The 20,897-nt window shown below is 37.4% G+C and overlaps 1 protein-coding gene across 2 annotated transcripts in view; it reads right to left on the bottom strand.

The window, feature by feature from the left end:
- The window catches only part of LOC5578584 (PR domain zinc finger protein 1), a 188,797-nt gene that overhangs the window by 36,943 nt on the left and 130,957 nt on the right, over positions 1-20,897 (bottom strand). The gene's annotated exons all lie outside the window — the stretch shown is intronic.

Raw genomic sequence — 20,897 nt, 5'->3', positions numbered from 1 at the left:
ACATGGTTATACTTAAACTAAAATCGGTGTTTCTCATCTTCAAGTCTTCAAAAAGTCTAAGCAATAATTTCTTTAAAATATATGCAGTTTTTATTCCGTAATTTTAACAGATTGCCTTATAAATTTCAGTTAAAAAGTAGACATGGAATTCCCGTCAAAAAAAAATTAACGATCCAAAAAAAAACTGTGTTTGTTAAAATGTCATATTTTTGGCCGTTTTTATTGAATAACTAAGTTAAAGCAATTTATCAAATAGGTGCTATCTTGTTAGGCCGAATTCCGTCAGGCCAAATGTCGTTAGGCCGAAAGGGTCGTTAGGCCGAAAAGTTCATTAGGCCGAAAATGGCCGATAGTTCTAGTGAACCGTAAGGTCGAATGGCGTATGCGTAATATATAACTAGAAATAACAGCCTTTAATTAAAAGGAGGAAAAAACACTGATGAATGTGGTAGCCATTTGAAGAAGTAGTAAATGATCAAATGTTATTTCGGCCTAACGGCATTCGGCCTAACGATTTGCACCCATCAAATAAATGTGCTGTAGACACAGTTTGAACAATTTAATTTGCTTCAAACCCAGGTGAAAAGATTAGGATTCGGTCGAGTATTCATTAAGTTATGGTTCGATAAAGAAGAATTTTTGAGTAGAAGGAGAAAAAAATTGAAGAAAACTTCTTCTAACTAAGACTTGTTTAATCTTTATTTTCGACAAATTTCTCAAACTTCTTATAAATTCAATTTCGAAGAAAATGATGCCAAAAGCACCAGAAAACAATTAAGTTATGAAGGCTTTACTGAAGGTATTATAAGTGGAAAGCTCATCTTCAAGTCGCTTGCGCCACCTCTAATTCCTAAAATTTTTGGCTCAAACTTTGATTTTTCTCTTTTTATGTTCTAGGAATTCAGAGAAATACAGGAATTTTTGATTTTGAGAACCTTTGAAAAATTATTAGGTTTCTACTGAAAAAAAAAAAAAAATAACGCGGAGAATATGGTGTTGAATATCTTACTTTTTAATACCCTTAAGTTTAATTTTCCCAAATTGTTCGTATATATAAGCCTAAATTTCATAAAACGGCATAATGAAGCCGACAGCCATTTCGATAATTCAACAAATACATCAAGTTTATATATCATGCACTTCGACTTGAAAACTCGAATTCAATAAATTACGTAGCATCTAAAGGATGGAAAGAGTACAGCTTATTTGGAAAATTTATCTTAAACATGCATTTGTTTTCTAATAGTAAGATGTTCGTATTTCACGTTATGAGCTGGAAAATTATGTAATTTCTGAAATAGAAACTATGGGATCTTTTTTTTTCTATATATGACCAGTACTAACTTGGACATTTCGTTTAACATATGAAAAGAGCCAACATCCTAAAAATATGCACACATTTTATTAAAATTTAAAATGATTTAAACTGGCGAGAGTTGAAAGAGAAATTATTAAATTAAACTGCAGAAAATGTTGAGTAGTTTTTGATACCAAATATATCCAAGATGTTCAGCAAATCAACAAAAATTAAAAAAACATACATTTGACCAAACTTAAGGCTAGAGAATATAAAAAAAAATCATATTGAATAGTCAATAATATATGTGCACTGTTCCATTGAATTCAGAAAAGATAGTTGGAAATGATTTAAAGGGAGCTTATTTCAAAATAGTTACCAAGTCTCAATTACTTTTTTAAATCGACGTAAGTAACTTTCATACGGTTTTGAGAAAATTAAATAAAAAGTACAACAACATGTCTGCTAGAACCGTTTTAAAATGAATCACTTGTTTAACATTTTTCGCCGTGTACATCGCTTAAATTTTGCATAGGATCAGCTTGCGTTCAAATACTAGGTTGTTTCTATTATCTTCCACAAACATTTTATGAAAAATGATAGGCTGGTTTATTCAGTTACTTACGACGTTATTGTACCAGTGTAAAATCGACTCAAGTAGTGTTTTGTTTTGATTCGTGGTTCAGTCACTTTACCTCTCCATATAACGGAGCGGTGAAAGTAGCGGTTAGGTTGCGTAAGTCAAAAATCTTACTTACGTCGTTTTGTAGATATCCGGAAATCAAACGTTCTAAAAGTGAAAAATCGAGTTGGTTTCGAGCGCAACATGTAAAATTTCGTCTGGGAAACACGTAGGATCGACAAAGTAAGTTTGTCTACTTATTTGATTTCAGACTGTTTGATTGGGTTTTCGAGAAGTCTCCTAAAAGAGACCCGCTACCAGCCCTGTCAACTGCACCGAAAACGCAACCTCACCGCTAGTTCTAGCTCTAGCTAGTTTGTCTCATTGTACGATAGTTTCGAGCCGTGTGCGCGCGGAGGAGGCCCGAATGTGCGGAGCGCATTGGGAATGTAGTGCACATCACAGTTCCTGGTGTGACCGCAATGGCGGCCATCTTTCAACGAGCGCCAATAAAGTGCAGTCTGTCAAGACGACACACAAGACACCGAACGGAGGGTGCGCGTGCCGCAGTAGTTTTCTTCCGGCTCCGACGACGACGTAGCCGGGAATGGGAAATTTCCATCATCCCCCAAAGAGGTGGCGGAAGTGGGTGGGGTGTGAGGTGGGTGGAGATGGGGGTGAGGATGTACAGGACAGTCAATTTCACTTTTCTTCACACTCACGAGAGCCACCTTCGGCGGCGGCCGTTCGTTGAGTTGAGAGAAGGATTGAAACTGGAAAATACCTAGTCCAGCACGGTGCGATGCGGTGGTCATCGAGCACTATCAGTGGTGATGATTGGCTTGTTTGTTCATCTTCTTTTAAGCGTTACGTTTCAACTGGGACAGAGACTGCTTCGCATTCTTTTATGAGCGCTTCCCCAGCTATTAATTGAGATAGTTATTTGGGAGATTACCATTCATTTTTGCATGCGTATATCGTGTGGCAGGTACGACGATATTCTATGCCTCGCGAAAAAATCCTCGACTGGTGGGAATCGAACCCACGACCCAGTCTTGGTCTTGCTGTGCGTTTAGCGCTAAAGCTATCTTGGCCGTATCGGCTCGCTTACAGCAATTGACGGCGGCGGCGCGGTAAACAAACGGTGCTTTGTGCCATACAGGAATATGCAGTTTACATTTGCCAGTAGGTGAAGTGGGTATACAATCCAACGATGATAACCGGGAGATGCGCGCTAATAACTGCATTGCGAGAGGAATATTTGTTTGGGAATTGTGGGAAGGGCGACAGAAGTATCTTCTTGTTTGATTTGAAGTTGTGCAATTCGTCAATATTTTGCGCCAAAATGAAGTGGTCATTTCTGTCAATCATAAAAGCATAGTAGTTTACGCAAAAAGTCGTAGAATGATTTACAGCACGAGCCGTAGATTTATCCAACGAGGCTTGCCAAGTTGTATAATTACGACGAGAGCTGTAAGCCCTTCCTTAGCCGCGTGGTTAGAGTCCACGGCTACAAAGCAAAGCCATGCTGAAGGTGTCTGGGTTCGATTCCCGATCGGTCCAGGATCTTTTCGGAATGGTAATTTTCTTGACTTCCCTGGGCATAGAGTATCATCGTGCCCGCCACACGATATACGAATGTGAAAATGACAAGCTTGGCAAAGAAAGCTCTCAGTTAATAACTGTTGAAGTGCTCGTAAGAACACTGAGCTGAAAAGCAGGCTCTGTCCCAGTGAGGACCTAATGCCAAGACGATGAAGAAGAAGAATGCTACATATGACCTCTAAGGAGCTGGAAAAACCTAGAAACTTATAAATCTTCCGAGTTGCCATCTCGAAAGACAGCGCAAGCAACCTTGATCATGTGACATCCCGCTGAATTGACCAGCCACGCGCCACCGATTACATCGCAATGCATTCATCGTTGTTTACTTTATTGAGAAAACATTTCCAATAAGAATATTTATTTACTTTTCCGGTAGACTCTTAAGAGTTCAATATGTCACAATCTACGGCGGCGGTAGTTGACGCAATAATGCTGTTGATTCAGCACTTCATCGGAAATGTCTTTGATTTGGTTTGATTACACCAAATGTACACATCTATATTATGTGATACACAAATTATAAGCGAAATTTTGACCCTGGGTTACGGAATACTACCCAGCACGTGGCTCCAAACATCCCCTCGGTCTCAGTTCCCGTGTTCCAGCTTGCTCTAAATAGCAAACCACACAATTCATCCAATTCAACGGCTCAACTGATAGCGAAACCAGTCACTACCACTAGTCTAGTGCTAGCGCAAATTGCAAAACAGTCCGGGATCCAAACAATGCACTTCAATTGGATCCCTCTTCCCGCCCGCTGCAGCCGCCCCCACGCATACCGAGCTGCTGTATCACTTTCGATGACCGCCCTCTCCGGGCCACTTTCGATTGCATCTCTGTTGATGCAATGCATCCCCTTATCAATGGGCCTTGGTTCGGATCGGCGAAGGTGACCAACGCGTTCGTTGAATAGATTTGATCTATCCGAACGGACTTGCAATGGATGCTGGTAATCCTAGATGGACACGCGAAGCAGTTTCCCGCGCATTTACAGAGACGAAATAGGGTTTGCTTTGCAAATTAATCGGGATGGATTCTTCTGCTACTGTTCAAGTACCGGATCCAATTTGGAGCGGGCAATTCAAAATATGACGGTCGAATAGTTTAATTGAGTGTTGAAAAAGTCTACTAGAACTTCGGAGTTCATTCTAAATTCGTGAATAATTGATTATGTCAACAATAAAACAATGATTGCAATAGTAGTTTACGGAACAAGTTGCAGAATGATTATTTTGACAGCACAAGTAGAGTAGGATAATTACGACGAGTGCTGTAAAAATCAAGTTCTGCAACGAGTTACGTACAACATTTTTTGCAGTTTCGTAGAAGACCACTTGAGGATATCAGAAATTATATCGGAATGCATTCACCATTATTTTACAATTTCTGAAAAAATGATGTGTTATGATTCAGTACGCAACTGAAAACAGTTGCGTAATGAAAAAGCATTGCGTAATGAATCATCACAGCACTGGTTTCAGTTGCGTAAAGACTATTCCCGCACTGCATACTTCAGTGCAGGAAAGTACGTCATTTCGTGACAGATTAGCGTGATGAAAAACAGCCTATTGAAAAATAGTAGTTTACGGAACAAGTTGCAGAATGATGATTTTTACAGCACGAGTCGTAAATTTATCCTACGAGGCTTGCCGAGTAGGATAATTACGACGAGTGCTGCAAAAATCGAGTTCTGCAACGAGTTACGTACAACATTTTTTGCAATTTCGTAGAAGACCACTTGAGGGTATCAGAAATTATATCAGAATGCATTCACCTTTATTTTACAATTTCTGAAAAAATGTTGGGTAATGATTCATTACGCAACTCAAAACAGTTGCGTAATGAGAAAGCGTTGCGTAATGAATCATTACAGCACTGGTTTCAGTTAGGTAATGACTATTCCCGCACTCCATACTTCAGTGCAGGAAAGTAGGCCGTTTCATGACAGATTGGCGTGATGAAAAACAGCCTATTACGATGAGAAATTGCAAAAATAAATTTTTCGGCACTCAAAATCAAAGGCGCATCAAAACAAAGGCACCACTGTATATGGGATTTGACATCGTGACAGTATAGCTGTTCTGTCAAACACAAAAGACTACGCTGGCGCTATCCATGATACACTTGTTTCGTAAGCGTTTACCTCCATGTTTCGCACAACACAGAAAGAAAGACGTAATGATTAAGGAAAAATTATTTCAATTCCATTGTTTGTCTGATTTTGTATTACACCATTTTGAAGGCGTAATCATTGATCTTTAGAACATTAATGTTGAATTTAAATATCGAACACCATCTCTGTTCTGTGGTCTGCTCATCTATCTGTCTGTCACTCTATAAGCAATGCTTTGCAAACAAGTTGGAAGAACTTGCATACAAGTCCTAATACTTAGGCGATAGTAATGGATCAATAAAATAATCAAAACAGCCATAAGAGCATAGGCAGCGCCACCGTAGTCTTGTGTGTTTGACAGAACAGCAAAGCTGTCACAATGTTAAATCGCATATACGGTGCCGGCGCTGTTTCGATGCGGTAAGTTGCGCAAGAGCTTCAATGATCCAACAAGGTATTTAAATCTGTGCATGGAGAGAATTAAATGCTTAAAAATGAGTTCATTCCACTTAATTCGGTGGGTTTGTACGTTAACCTAATATTGAGTGAAAAAATGCGAAAAAAAATGCGGCTCGGCTAAGTTATTTTCACTCAACCAGCAGATAAAATAACTCAACTTCCAACTATGCCGCTTACTCGCACAAAGGTTCGGTTTTTTGGGTTGTTTTGCTCTTCGCTCTCTGACAACTATAGATGGAGCGAATGAAAGAGGGAGAGAAAAGTAACTCAAAAATAAGTTGAAAAATACTCAAATATGGGTTTTCCGTTTTCTCCGTGTAATGCTTCGCAAACAAGTTGGCAGAACTTACATACAAGTGGAACAGAAGATGATATACATACTTGTAAGCAATAGTAATTCCAAGGTCTTTAAATCAGTAGGTATACTAAAATGCAAAAAGTGGATTGGCAGTTCGTTTTGCTTACAAACATTGCCACGTGCCAACCTTCCTCTACCTTCCGGTGCTTTTCTTCACAAACTGAGTAGAACAAACCACCTACAAATATATACACCTTGGTAATTACATATAGTTTGAAGGTATGTAAAGGAATGAAGAAATGTAGAGAGACGTTTTTCTACCAGTGTAAAATTGGCTCAAGTAGGGTTTTGTTTTGATTCGTGGTTAAGTCACTTTGTCTCTCCATACAACGGAGCGCTGAAAGTAGCGGTTGGGTTGCGAAAGTTGAAATTCTTACTTACGCCTTGTTGTAATTTCGGAAATGAACGTTCTAAAAGTGAAAAATCTACTTGGGTGAGAGCGGAACGTGTGTAACTTCGTCTGGGAAACACGTAGGATCGATGAAGTAAGTTTGTTCACGTTTCTGACTTGAGACTATTTGAATAAGTTTTTGAGAAGTGTTTTTTATGGTTTCAGGAAAACCTACCCCAGACAATCGAAGTGTAGAAATATGGGCATCATTTGCTGTAATAATGTAACTTATCTATTTGTTGATACATCTGTATCACAGTAGCAACGGAAAAATCAAAAGTTTTGGAGTCCCTAACGTATGGTCTGATTACCGACTGTAGGGAATAGATGCCATTGTCGTAATTTCACGTTCGATGTCGCATAAATCCGCTTCAAAACTGAATTATTTACGAAATTTGTTCGCATTCCAACCACTACGGGCCTTGCGCGCATTTAAACCCTTGCGATCCCAAAAGTACTTTTTCTACACTCTGGTTTACAAACACCCAATATTGGAAATAAGTTACTTTTTCACACTTCACATTTTTTTTTCCTTCTTGAATGAGAAGGAATCAAATCTTGTTTTTGTACACTATTACATCTATTCCCTACATCCACCTTCTCCTCTTCTCTCATTGACAATAAGATTGATAACACTCTACAAACATCATACTCTGATTTACTTATGTCAATCTGGATTGAGCTTACCAGACTCAAAGTATCCCTTTAGCAGCAAAATCAGAGAATTTTCAATAATATCCTAAACTCATCTCATTTTACATGTTCTATCACACTTCCTATAGCCCACTCTGATTATATTTATGCTATTTTTGATTGATTTTGGCCTACACTGAAAAAAAGTTTTGAAAATTCTTCAAGTCCATTTGAAAAAAATAGTCATTTTTTATTTTGATGAAATTTTGTCCCAAGATTGTTTGTTTGCAAGCTCAGCATTTTGATGCATTACGGAGCCACGCATTTCACGCTAACTCGAGCAGATGTTGGCAGCACCCTCTCAGATTTTAATGAAACTTTCTGGATGCGTAGGCCTTGACTAACCAAACCACTTTGCATACTTTTTTTTGACAAAATATATCTGGACTATCTTTTAAAAAAGGTTGTTTGGATGACTTGTAGATAATTGTCTAATTTTTTGAATAAAAATACTACAAAAGTCTTACTTAATGCCTACACTGAAAAAAAAAAGATTAACAAAATTTTTAGTCGATCCACAAAATAAATATCATTTATTCTTTTGATGGAATTTTGTCTCATGATAGATAATAATGTCTATCACCAACCGTCCATACACCGCGAGATATGCATTTTAAGGGAAAAAAGTTTTTCTAACACCAACTTTTTCTTGACCTCAACAAAAAATTTTAGCGTGTTGTTACACTAAACTAAACAAGGGAATGTCACAATTTTCTTAGAATTCAATAAAAATCAACAAGCGAGTGAATTTTGTATAATCAGTTTACTTTCAATTATCGAGAATTTCGCATACAAAATGTCTTATGAGTGGCCTACACTGAACTAAAAAATATTTATGAAACTTAAAGTCGATTTAACAAAATTTTGTCTCAGGATAGGTAATTATGTTTACTACCAATCGTCAACGTTTTGCGAGATAGTCACTTTCAAGGAAACAAGTTTTTCTAACAAAAACTTGTCGCCAATTATTTTCTAAGCTGTCATTTTCATACAAAACTAAACTAGCGAAAGTCACAATTAATTCAGAACTAAATGAAGCTCAATAAGCGGGTCAATTTTGTGTAATCAATTTACTTTAAACTATCGAGAATTCCATATAAAAAGGGCTAATGACACGTTTCTCATCAAACTACATTCGGAGTTGGCAGTACTCTCTTAGAAATCATAAATTACTGATCTTTAGTCTTTCCTTTCTTTCGGAAGCCAAACTATCATCTATCACTTGATCAATGCTATTTCAGTGTAAATATTCAATTGCATCTATTTTTTTTTTGCGTCATACCGAACAAATCATACATACGAAAAATCTAAAAAAAATAATCAGACCTATAAATCTCGTATACGTTTTCAAACAGTCTTAACTCAAACAAGTGAACAAATTTACATTCATCGTATTCCGTAGACAAAATTATACAGGTTTTCCCTTCTATAACGATTCCGGAATGACAAAACAACGTAAGATTTTTAACTTTCAGAAGATAATTACTAGAGACAAAGGGTCGTCAGCACGAATCAAAACAACTATTTTGGTCGATTTTACACTGATACAAAACTGTCGTTAGTAATTTAATAATGTAGTATTTTATTATAAGTAAGTTTTTGTGGGAAAATAGTTGAAAATTCAAATTTTTAAACGCAAGTTGATTGTGAGCCAAATTTAGCAAATGCACCTGACAGAAAAATCTTAAACATACTTCTCTCAAAACCTTATTGAAACAGCCTCAAATCAGAGAAGTAAACACACTTTCTCACGTAAAGTAGATACAGATGAACTGATTCCGGCACAGCATTGGCCACGAGCACAAAGTGCCTTAAAAAAAACCAACGGTAATTTTACGTGAATTTTCTTTCCAATAGGATATTTTTTTTCTCAAAACTTGGTTTTTGTCACTTACACCCATTTGCTTCTAACCCCATCAATTGGATTTTTCACTTTTAGAGCATTTAATGTTCGGATTCACAAAACGACGTAAGTAAGATTTTAAACTTTCGCAACCTAACCACTATTTTAACCGCTCCGCTACGACAGAGTTTATGGAGAGACAAAGTGACTTAACCTTGAATCAAAACAAAACACTACTTGAGTCGATTTAGCACTGGTACAAAAACGTCGTAAGTTACTGAAAAAACGCTGTATCATTTTATCATAACATTTTCATGGGAAACAATAGAAATTTCCGCGTTTCGAACGCAAAATGATACATGCAAAATTTAAGTGATGTAACAGCAAAACAATGTTTAAAAGGGAATTCATTTTACAATATTTTTAGAACACAGGTCGTGATTTTTCTTAGTAAATTTTCTCAACACCTTATGAAAGTTACATACGTCGATTTGAAAAAGTTTTCGAGATTTTTCAAAACATTATAATAGGTCAAGTTTTGATTCTTTTGATTAAATTTTTCCAGAACCGTATGAAATTGAGCTTTATCTAATTGAAAAAGTAAAAGGTAAACTATTACAATGGGAGAACCGGCCAACCTGACTTATTGGCGTTCTGTAAAGCCTGACAAATTTGTGTAAAATTTCTCTGCTTTCAGCAAACAACAGTTAGTGTGCTCGTTTAAAAGTAGAAAATTTAAATGTTCTGCGCCTATATGTAGTTTTTTTCACCACTGCAATTTCAGTTTTGCGGTTTTACTGTTTCTATACCTTATTTCTGTCCTTACCATATACCACTTATAATGAATTCAAAATGCTAACAAAATTTGATTTCACTTTCAACTAACGTTCAGTGCTTCACTCTTAGCATCTGTTTTCAAGTTTAAAAAAAAACTTGGCACAATAAGCAGACCAAAAAGAAAAGCCAAATTTAACACAAACATTATTAATTCAGACTTAATTGATCTAATTATCTCGTAAGTATTTTTGCACTCATATTCTTAGATTATTCATACTGTGAACCTTTTTGTGTTTTGAAGTACAGTCAACTCTCCCTAACTCGATATTGAAGGGACCATTGAGTTAGGGAGGTATCGACTTATAGAACACTAAACCAGTGCAACTGCGATCCAAGGGACCATCGAGTTGACCATGAACACCAATTTTCACTATGGTTCTCTAATTCGATATCGAGATACGGAATATCGAGTAAGGGAGAGTTAACTGTAATAATTAGATATAATTCTACAATGCAATCGGTTCTGTAATGCCTCATATTGTTTAAGCCTCCCAAGAAAAAAAATGGTGAATCCTTACATTTTTTTTTGTAATTTGTAACATTCAGCAATAATGTTTTGTATTCAACTATTTTGACGGTTTTGTCTTCAGCTGGGGCATTATTCAAAGTATCGTCTAACGATCTTAAGGATCAAATTATGTGTCTCTAGTAGATTTGGGGTTGTTGAATCTGATGCCGTTCTCAGAAATGTTGCAGCACGTTACAATGTTTAGCTACAGGTCACCAAAGTCCTATAAACACTAGTTTCGTTGATGTTTGCACAAAATTTAAAGTATGATTAATTAAACTTTTTTTTTGATCTAATCCACCAAGCTTGTAAAATAGGACATCATTTTTCGTTCCAGATAAAATTTGATTGAAATTGTACGACAAAATTAATATTAATTCGATTTTGTCAACACGATTGATTTCTCCATTAAAAATTCTTCGTTTCTCATATATATCAATAAACAATACATTTCGAAACCATCCAAAATAACTTTTGAGCATCGGAAGTATTATACACTTTGTTGATAAATATTCTTACACACATTATGTGGCAAATCAAGCAAATAAATTGGCATACAAGCTGTCAAACTTGCATGCAAGTTGGCTGAAATAGACAATTTTTGCATTTTTAACTGTCAACATCTCAAAAACTAACCCCGACATAGTCACTTATGACGTAAAAAGTTATAGTGACGACTTCCTTCGGAAGGGAAGTAAAGCCGTTGGTCCCGAGATGAACTAGCCCAGGGCTAAAAATCTCGTTAATAAAGTCAAATCAATCAATCAAAAACTAGACGTGCTATGATATTTTTGGAAACGGCAATGAATTCACCAACCCTTAATTAAGTAAATAACGTGCTTGAGACAAAAAAATGTTCCGCAATGAAATCAATCCAGAGGTCTTGAACTTATACAATTAATTGGCGTTAAAAGTTTTGATCGCTTGATTTATAATAACGATAATTGAAGCATTGTGCTCATCCAACCCTGCCAAGCTCCAGCAAAGTAAACCTCAATAGGCGAGAGAAGCTACATCTTCCTTCACAATCTCAAGTGACAAACAACAAGTGCGCTTGCGGGTGGCGGTGGCGGCGTCCTCCACATCACAAGCTAATAAGGAAGCGCGCCACTTGAAGTCACGTTTCTACTAGAGAATCACGTGCCCGCGCTGGGATCCAAATTCCGATCTTCTCAAACGAACATATATTGGGACACTTCAGCAAGAACCTTCCTGATGAGCTTGCCACGCGTGGAAGCTCATCCAATTCGAAATTTGAACTCCGTGTCTTTTTAGCGCCAGAAGCGTGCGCGTGTTGCATTGGCCGCCCTTCGCACGCGCCACTGATCGATCCGGGTCCACTGCGGCTGTGTAGGTGAGCATGCTCTCTGGAACAACCCATTTGGAGCAGATCTGGATGATGGGCTTACATAACGGACTCGGGAAGCGTGCGGACTGTTTGCGGGGTGGAAACGGCAGAAGGGGTGTGCAACGAAGGGTTAGGGCTGTTGTTTTGCGTTCTGTGTTTGAATGAGACGAACGCGATCAGAGAGGAATATCAACATAATAAAAAATAGAGGAATATTAATTTCAAAAATGTTTTTTTTAACAGAATGTGTTTTGAATCAGAGACGATTAGGTGTTAAAAAACATAAATTTACAGAAAAATCACTGTAGTCATCAAATCAAAGACGAAATAAAGACCTCCATGTTCCTTGCAGTTGTCCAAAATTCTATGGCATATAAGGTAATAGAGCAAATGCCGTGAAAAATGAACTGCGGTGTGTCAAACTTTGGTACCTTTTGTAGTACCAAGGGGTTAAATGCAGTACTAGAATGGGTACCACATTCTGAGCCCGACTACTATGTCTCTATTCGTCTCTGACCAAAGTACGAGATAGGTAACAAATGTTGATATGAGTAGCAAATTCGGAAATAATTCAGTTATTTTCCTGATACCCTCTCCTGATCGGGATTCAGCGGAAAAAATGTATTCTAAAAACGCCTCTAAAAACGCCGCGCTAATTAGAGGGTAATGAGATAAGGATGAGGTGCCTAATTGGTGGTCAGTCGTCGTCATCGTCAGCGTTCGTCATCGTGTTGTGATCGAGATGAATGGTCATGTGATGCACATGCAGGCAAAAATGATTGCGAGGCGGCAGAAGTTGTCACTTTTACGATACAGCTGACAAGGTAAACGAGAGATGCATTGTGATGGCTGATGGGGGATCGGGGCGCTAATCTTGGCCGCCGGAAGACAAAGTTTGCGTGGGGTAAATATCGGTTAGAATGCGGGCTTTGCGTTGACCAGTTCCACTCTTGCTTGAGATTTGTCTTGGAACTGTTTGAGCAAAACAGTTGGAGACTTGAAATTGCAATGTTTGGAATTGAGAGGATGATATATCTTCTTCTTCTTCTTCTTGGCATTAACGTCCTCACTGGGACAGAACCTGCTTCTCAGCTTAGTGTTCTTATGAGCACTTCCACAGTTATTAACTGAGAGTTTTCTTTGCCAAAGTTGCCATTTTCGCATTCGTATATCGTGTGACAGGTACGATTATACTCTATGCCCAGGGAAGTCAAGAAAATTTCCATCACGAAAAGATCCTGGACCGACCGGGAATCGAACCTAGACGCCTTCAGCATGGCTTTGCTTTGTAGCCGCAGACTCTGACCACTCGGCTAAGGAAGGCCCCTAAGGATGATATATCACAACTTACAATTTGAGGATAAGGAATGATGGCTTCACATTACGTCTGATGGAGATTTGCGTACCTGGAAATTGAGAAAAAGAAAATAATCGATTAAAAATGGATAAAACAGATAAACGCATAAGATAAATCTGAGATTTTGGACAAAACAAAATGCATAATGCTCTGCATATATGAAGGGCTATACAATTCATAGTGGCTTTTGTATTAGTGAAACAAAATAAGGATCTGTGAGTCTTCTTTGGATTTAACGGTGATAATACTCGATCATTATAATACACACAATTGCCCATCAAACAAGCTTGATCCTGATTCGCTGCTTACGAGTTGTAAATTTATCCTACGAGGCTTGCTAAGTAGGATAATAACGACGAGTGCTGTAAAAATCGAGTTCTACAACGAGTTACCTACAACATTTTTTGCAATTTCGAAGAGGATCACTTGAAGAAATTATATCGGAATGCATTCAACATTATTTTACAATTCCTGAAAAATGGTTGAGTTATGATTCATTACGCAACTCAAAACAGTTGCGTAATGAGGAAGCGTTACGTAATGAATCATTACAGCACTGGTTTTAGTTGCGTAATGACTATTCCCGCTCTGCATAGTTCAGTGCAGGAAAGTAGGCCGTTTCATGACAGATTGGCGTGATGAAAAACAGCCTAGAAAAGAGCCTTATATTTGAGCAATGGATCAATATTAGACTTTAGTAGCCTTTGAGGAAGAGCGTATAAACTAAATCTCGAACAACAAGTATAGAAGCGTCAACTCTCCATAAATCAATATTGAAGGGTTTATCGAGTAAGGGTGGTATCCAGTTAGAGAACACAAAATCAGTGCAAATGCGATCCAAAAGCCCATCGAGTTGGCGTAGTTTAAACGATTGAAGCACAGTGCAAATATATTTGCTTAATTTTAAAACTATCAGCCTATGTAGTACAGATTACTTAAATTTCTGTTTACTTTTAGTTTTTAACCTGCGCCACCGAATTGTATTACGCTAGCTTAACTATTTATCTTTACTACAGAGAATTCGTATGGTGTACATACTACGTACCCAACGGTACGCAAACTTACTGTGAATTCATTTCTGTGTCAACACTACTTACAAAATATTTCGCTTCTAAACTACCCTCAACCAAATATAATGAAAGATTCATCTTAGGTGTAGATATAGGTAGCTGAATTCGGTTGCTTCACCACTTCTATCTATTGCGAACAGTGGTTGCGGCAACAATCCCATGAATCAAATTTATAACAATTGTAAAGTCACGCCATCTAAAACCGATCGTGGCACTTTTGGAAAATGATGTTTTTCCTCAAAAATCATGAATCTATAGTCAATAAACAAATGTCTGTATAACTCATTAAACTAGATTTTTTAAGAAATTGAGATTTACAACATGTAGTTTTATTTTCCAAACATAGAGAACTGAGAAGTGTTTCAAAAATATATATGTAAGTATGTAGCTTGAGTCTCGCTTTGCTTGCGGTTCCACTCAGCAATAAAGTCAATAAATCAGCGATCTGAATTCAACATACTCTTGTATGAAGGGCCAAAATGGGGGTGGCGGACCCGTAAGCAGAGACACTTACGCGAAACCTGCGGAAATAAAAGAAAAACACGTCTACTTTGATTGTGATTATCTCTGATTGGGACAAACATGAAAATATCTGTTGACGGTATTTGAAAGACAAACTGATTTTTTTTTTCTGAAGGCAGCAATGTTGATTAAAATTAGGCCATCTTTAGCCGTGTGATTAGAGTCTGCGGCTACAAAGCAAAGCCATGCTGAAGATGTCTGGGTTCGATTTCCGATCGGTCTAGTATTTTTTTCTTTTCGCATTTTCTACATTTGAGCGAAACAATTTTGTAGAAGACCGTTTTTCTCTTACACAATACTTACAATAATAACCTTCAAAATATTTGATTACTACACAGTTTTTATTGGTGAATGGTTGGAGAAGTCTACGAACGACTTTTAAAACTTAAGTTATTGAAGATTTTCTGACATTTTTAAATTAATTAACTCATTACGCGTGGTGAAGATGGACAAATTATGGGTGAAATTATGAAAAAAATCCACGTGCTCGGCTGGGATTCGAACCCAGGACTCTTGTATGCTAGACGAGCGCTTTACCAACTAAGCTACCGAACCACTCGATTTTTTTCAAAATTTCACCCATAATTTGTCCATCTTCACCACGCGTAATGAGTTAATTAATTTAATAACCATGCGGATTGGATTACCGAACAGCTCAATATAAGCGTCAATTTATTTGACATTTTTAGTTTTTCAAGGCATTTTATAAGAGTCACATAAAACACATCTATAATTTTTTGATATAATATACAATTTTATTTCCTATTTTTAATGCCGTTAAAAGATTTTTTCATATGTGTCCCAATCAAAGGTATTCACAATCAAAGAAGGCATGTGTTTTTGAAGAATAATTAAACAACTATAAACCACAATCCGGCAATCCGACATGAGCACGTGTATTCGTAGTGATATATGAGGTTCATAAGGCGGAAAGACGGGGCCGTAGCGGTAAACGCGCAGCTATTCAGCATGACCAAGCTGAGGGTCGTGGGTTCGAATCCCACCGGTCGAGGATCTTTTCGGGTTGGAAATTTTCTCGACTTCCTTGGGCATAGAGTATCTTCGTACCTGCCACACGATATACACATGCAAAAATGGTCATTGGCATAGTAAGCTCTCAGTTAATAACTGTGGAAGTGCTCATAAGAACACTAAACTGAGAAGCAGGCCCTGTCCCAGAAATAAGAAGGCGGAAAGACAAATGGTCCAAAGGACAAAAGGGCGAAAGGAAAAATTGCGAAAATGATTTGCTTCGTGGAAATGTTTTCCTTCTTTGAAAACAAACTTTCGACTTTTGATTTGTTTTCCTTTTCGATCTTTTGTCCTTTTGAAGTTGTATCCTTCGAACCAGCGTGATGTTTTAACCCTTAAAATCCCAAGACAGACCTTGAATTTTTAGATGGCCATAACTCGAAGATTAGCAGATCAATTAATTTGAAATAAATTTTGAAGTAAATGCGGTTAGTCGATCTTACCATTCTTGGGTGAGACATTCCCCCTGACCCCTTCCCCTTTCCTAGGTAACGGAAAAAGTGTGGACACGAGGGGTCCAAAATTGACCCCAAACAAATATCTGAACATCCAAATGAGCTACAAGGTCGAGGACTATCTGGCAGTGAAGGATCTACCGTGATCCGGGGTAACATTGATCATTTTTTTTAGTTTTTCTTAAATTTTTCATTTCACAATACAAATGTTACAAGTTTCATATTTTTAAAACAAGTACTGGCACCCAGGGCTCCTAACTATGTACTTTATTTTGTTTTTCGAAAGATTTAAACATGTTTAAATAAATGTTTTAAGTGATTTATTGATTCAGCTGATATGTGGTAACATTGATCACCCAAGTAAACAACGTTCGCTAATATTGGAAATGTCGTTACTTACTAAAATCAGAGCCCCTGAAGCCGAATATGAAGACCAAACTCTTACAAGTCATTTACTTTTTGAGTTATTTCAAAATTAAAAACACCGCCTAAAAGTAGGCAATTTCCTCAGGAAATTCTACATTCGTAATAGTAATTAGTTAATGTTGCCTAATTGAATAAACTTATGAAAGATTTGACATCGGAATCGTTTTCGGCGATGCTATTTTTAGTAACACCCGCATTTTCCTTGATCACATCGTCTGCAGAACTCATGTGAGACATGAATTTTCGGTAGTGTCAGTGAAAATGATAGAAATCATTGTTTCAAAAAGTTGACAATTTTGCGCATGAACTAAACGCAATTTTGGCAAAAACCTTAATTATCATTAGCTTATGAATATACGAAAGAAAGGCACCATTCTTGGTTCGAAAATGTTTCATCAATAAATATTTATTTGAACGTTTAACAAGATGAGTCATCCCGATCAATGTTACCCCGCTGATCAATGTTACCCCGGATTACGGTACTTGAAAATTCATCCGCTAGGTGACGCCAGCAGAAAGAAATCTACAATCATCTCTACCTTCAGAGCCTTATCAGATCGAAGGTTGATGTCTTCAGTAAAAATATTCAGCAAATCGAGAACTATATGGCGATAAGAAATCGGATTGAGAATTCATCCGCTAGGTGGCGCTAGTGACAAATTTAATTCAATCAACTGTATCTCAAGATCCCTCTCAGCTAGAAGGTTAATGTCCTCGGCAAAGCTGCTCAGCAGTTCAAGAGCTATCTGGCGGTCTGATTAAACATTTATCCGCTAAATGGCGCTAGTAAAAATAAATTTTCGATTGTCTCTACCTCAAGAGCTTTAGCAGCTACAAGGTGTCTTCGGCAAAGTTATTCAGTAGATTGAGGGCTATCTGGCGGTAAAGAGTCTGAATGACAGTTTATCGGCTAGGTGGCGCTTGTATCAAATTATCAACTAGAAGGTTTGTATCTTTGGCAAATCTGTTCAGCTATCTGGCAGTGAGTCTAATTGGCAAATCATCCGCCAGGTGACACTAGTAAAAAGAAATCTTCAATCTTCGTTACCTCAAGAATCTTAACAGCTAAAAGGTTGGTTTCTTCAGCAAAGATATTTAGCAGATTTGGGGCTATCTGAAGGTGATATAATGTATGGCCGACCAGAAATTATTATCAATACTCAAAAAGTTATGATGCATGCCAAAGCCTAAAGCTGACTACCTAAAACGCGAATCAGATTTGGAATGGCTGTTCAAAACCGTACGGATACAGGACCAAATTCAGAAACAACATTGAACAGCTCAAGATCCTTACCAGATGGAAGGTTGGTGTCTTCGGCTAAGATATTCGACGCTTTTGTCTATCTGAAAGAAGAAACCTTCAACGTTTTTCAGATCATGAGAGAAAGTTTCACTAGTAGCGTGTAAAGAATTCAACAATATCATACTGAAATTTAAAAAAAATCAAACCATCTTCACTCTAACCATCACTTACATAATTATTGTAAGGTATTATTCGACTTTTGACACTTTTTCAAGCTGAAATTGAACTATGCGTTCCTCAAACACTGTGAATAACTTACACAAAGTAATAATGAAATTCATAAATCTACTTACTAACTACTACTAAGTTCAGATCAAATGGTAAACCAGAAGCACTGATTTTAATTTCTAAGCTTGACTACCCGAGGAGGAAAGAATAACTCGCAATAACTTGTGCATACCATATTTTGGTATCATACCATAATTAGGTATTGTTCAGTTGTCAATACCTCATTTTGGTATTATAATGGTATTGAAAAAATGTTTAAAACAATTAAAAATATTTCATTTTGGTATTCGATAAGTATTGAGGACTGCTGGAGGTATTGAACTTTTATTGAAAAAAATCACTTTTATATGAAAATCCATCAAGTATTATTTAGGTATTACAATACCTGATCTAGTTATCAGCTTGGTATTAGTAGAATATGCTGAAGGTATTATTTGAGGAATTTTACCTCTTATGCAGAGCTCATTCATACCTAATCCAGGTTGTAAGTATTCGAAATTATCTGGTATGGAATACCTCAATTTGGTATTCAGTAGTTATTTTCTTCTGCTCGGGTATGCTACAAAGAAGATGACGTGTTGGTGGTCTAATGACCACCGTTTCTGCTTCATAAGCAGAAGGTCATGGGTTGAATCCTAGGACTTTCCCTATCCTTGTACTTTGTAATTGTATCCTTTCATTTGCTTCTATCTTCCATTATTAATATATAATACTTAAACTATTTATTCATAGCTATCGCTAGAACCAGAGACAGACAAGAACCATTTCTCTACGCTTCCATTCTTTCAACATCATACCACGTCTTTCCATATGCCTGATACATGGGCAGTCTGATGACCAAAGCATGCCTCTCTGCCATAAAATTGCCTTACCCCTATACCTTCCCGCATGAACTGGCGTAGACGCAGTGGTATATATGGTCTACCGTAGGAGCCAGTTGCATGCATCATCAACTCCTTCCCCTTCCCATCTTAGGTCTGCATTCTGACGCCATTGTTGCCTAAAATTAGAAGATCACCAGCACTCATACACTGAGGGTGTCTGTTAGTCCCAACCAGTCATCTGGTTGGTTGCTTACGTAAGTGCGACTGGTTTGGCGATACTGGAGTTATAACCAATCAAGTTCAAGCTGGACTATGTTTAGAAGAAAATGATCAATATTCGATGTTTTATTAAGTGTAGTCTAAGTAGCGTCTTCAAGCAGCGTTTTCTCGAAAATGACCCAACAATAATAATTTAAAAAAAAATAAGTCATAATATTATCACAAATGGGCTGTACTGTAATAAGCTTCATATCCAGACAACAAGAAGTCGCATAAGAATCCACGTGAAAAGTCTTTTACTAGTATGAATTACATCACACCCGCAAAAAACGATGTATGATTCATTAGCGTGTTTCCTCACTTAAAACGCTTTTTCCTGAGTTAATTAAAGTTCGCAGAATCAAATTAATCAAGCCGTGATAGCTATCAAATTAATTAAGTTCACAATAAAATCTATATCTCGCATTGTATACCATTTGTATGACATTTTTCATCATATAAAATATGCACGTATATCGTGTCAACTTTTGTACGTATATGACCTTTTGGCGACATCTTATACGGAATCATTGCACATATAAGCATCGCATAGCGCAAAAGGTGGTTACGTTGTACGTACAATTTGGTTGTTCGGGTAGTTTAGCTCACAAACTTTACAAAAGTACTGTGCACTACTGAAAAGGTACGATCCAAACCATTTTCAAGAGCTGAATGTTCCCTACTACTCTTACACAATCGAAAGCAAAAGCGCATCCCCGCCCCGGAAGTAAAAGTAATTCCATAGCACCACATCATCGATCTGCTCTAACCGATTCTCGATTCCTGTGCTACTATAAACTTGTTCTCCCTCTCGCAACATGTAAAGGTGTGTAATCCCGAATGAACTCTGAGATGTGTATTACTTTGATGTGAAATATACAGTTTTCAAAAATTTTCATCACTACTTTACTATTTGAATGTATCGTTAGGATTAAATCCGTTCCATATAAAAGTTATTGCCGATTCTGAAGAAAAATTTCCAATCGATTGCAATCCACTCCGCAGCATCCATTTCGGAGATGGAGACGCATCGTGTTTCATCTCGTGGTCGCAGCGGAGCAGGAAGTCGAAAACGGAAAATGCACTTACACTTTCGCTGATCGCTCCGCACTCAGCATCCTCACTTCGATTCCCCCACATTTCTGATTTCTGTGCTCACCACCAGATGGCAACTACTTGTACACATACCCCCACATCTTTCACTCGAGATGCAGGGAAAATCGATAACGAGATTGAGGTAGGTCCTGGTTCGGAATTTCGGGAAATTTTCCCATCGATGATGCTAAATTGGATTATGCTTCCAATAAGGCTTGAGAATATGATTGAGAGTTTTCCAAACTGAGTACGG

The sequence above is a fragment of the Aedes aegypti genome, chromosome 2 (genome assembly GCF_002204515.2).
Source record: "Aedes aegypti strain LVP_AGWG chromosome 2, AaegL5.0 Primary Assembly, whole genome shotgun sequence".
Classification (NCBI taxonomy): domain Eukaryota; kingdom Metazoa; phylum Arthropoda; class Insecta; order Diptera; family Culicidae; genus Aedes; species Aedes aegypti.
The sequence above is the reverse complement of the archived record's forward strand: the minus strand, read 5'-3'. Positions and strand labels throughout refer to the sequence as shown.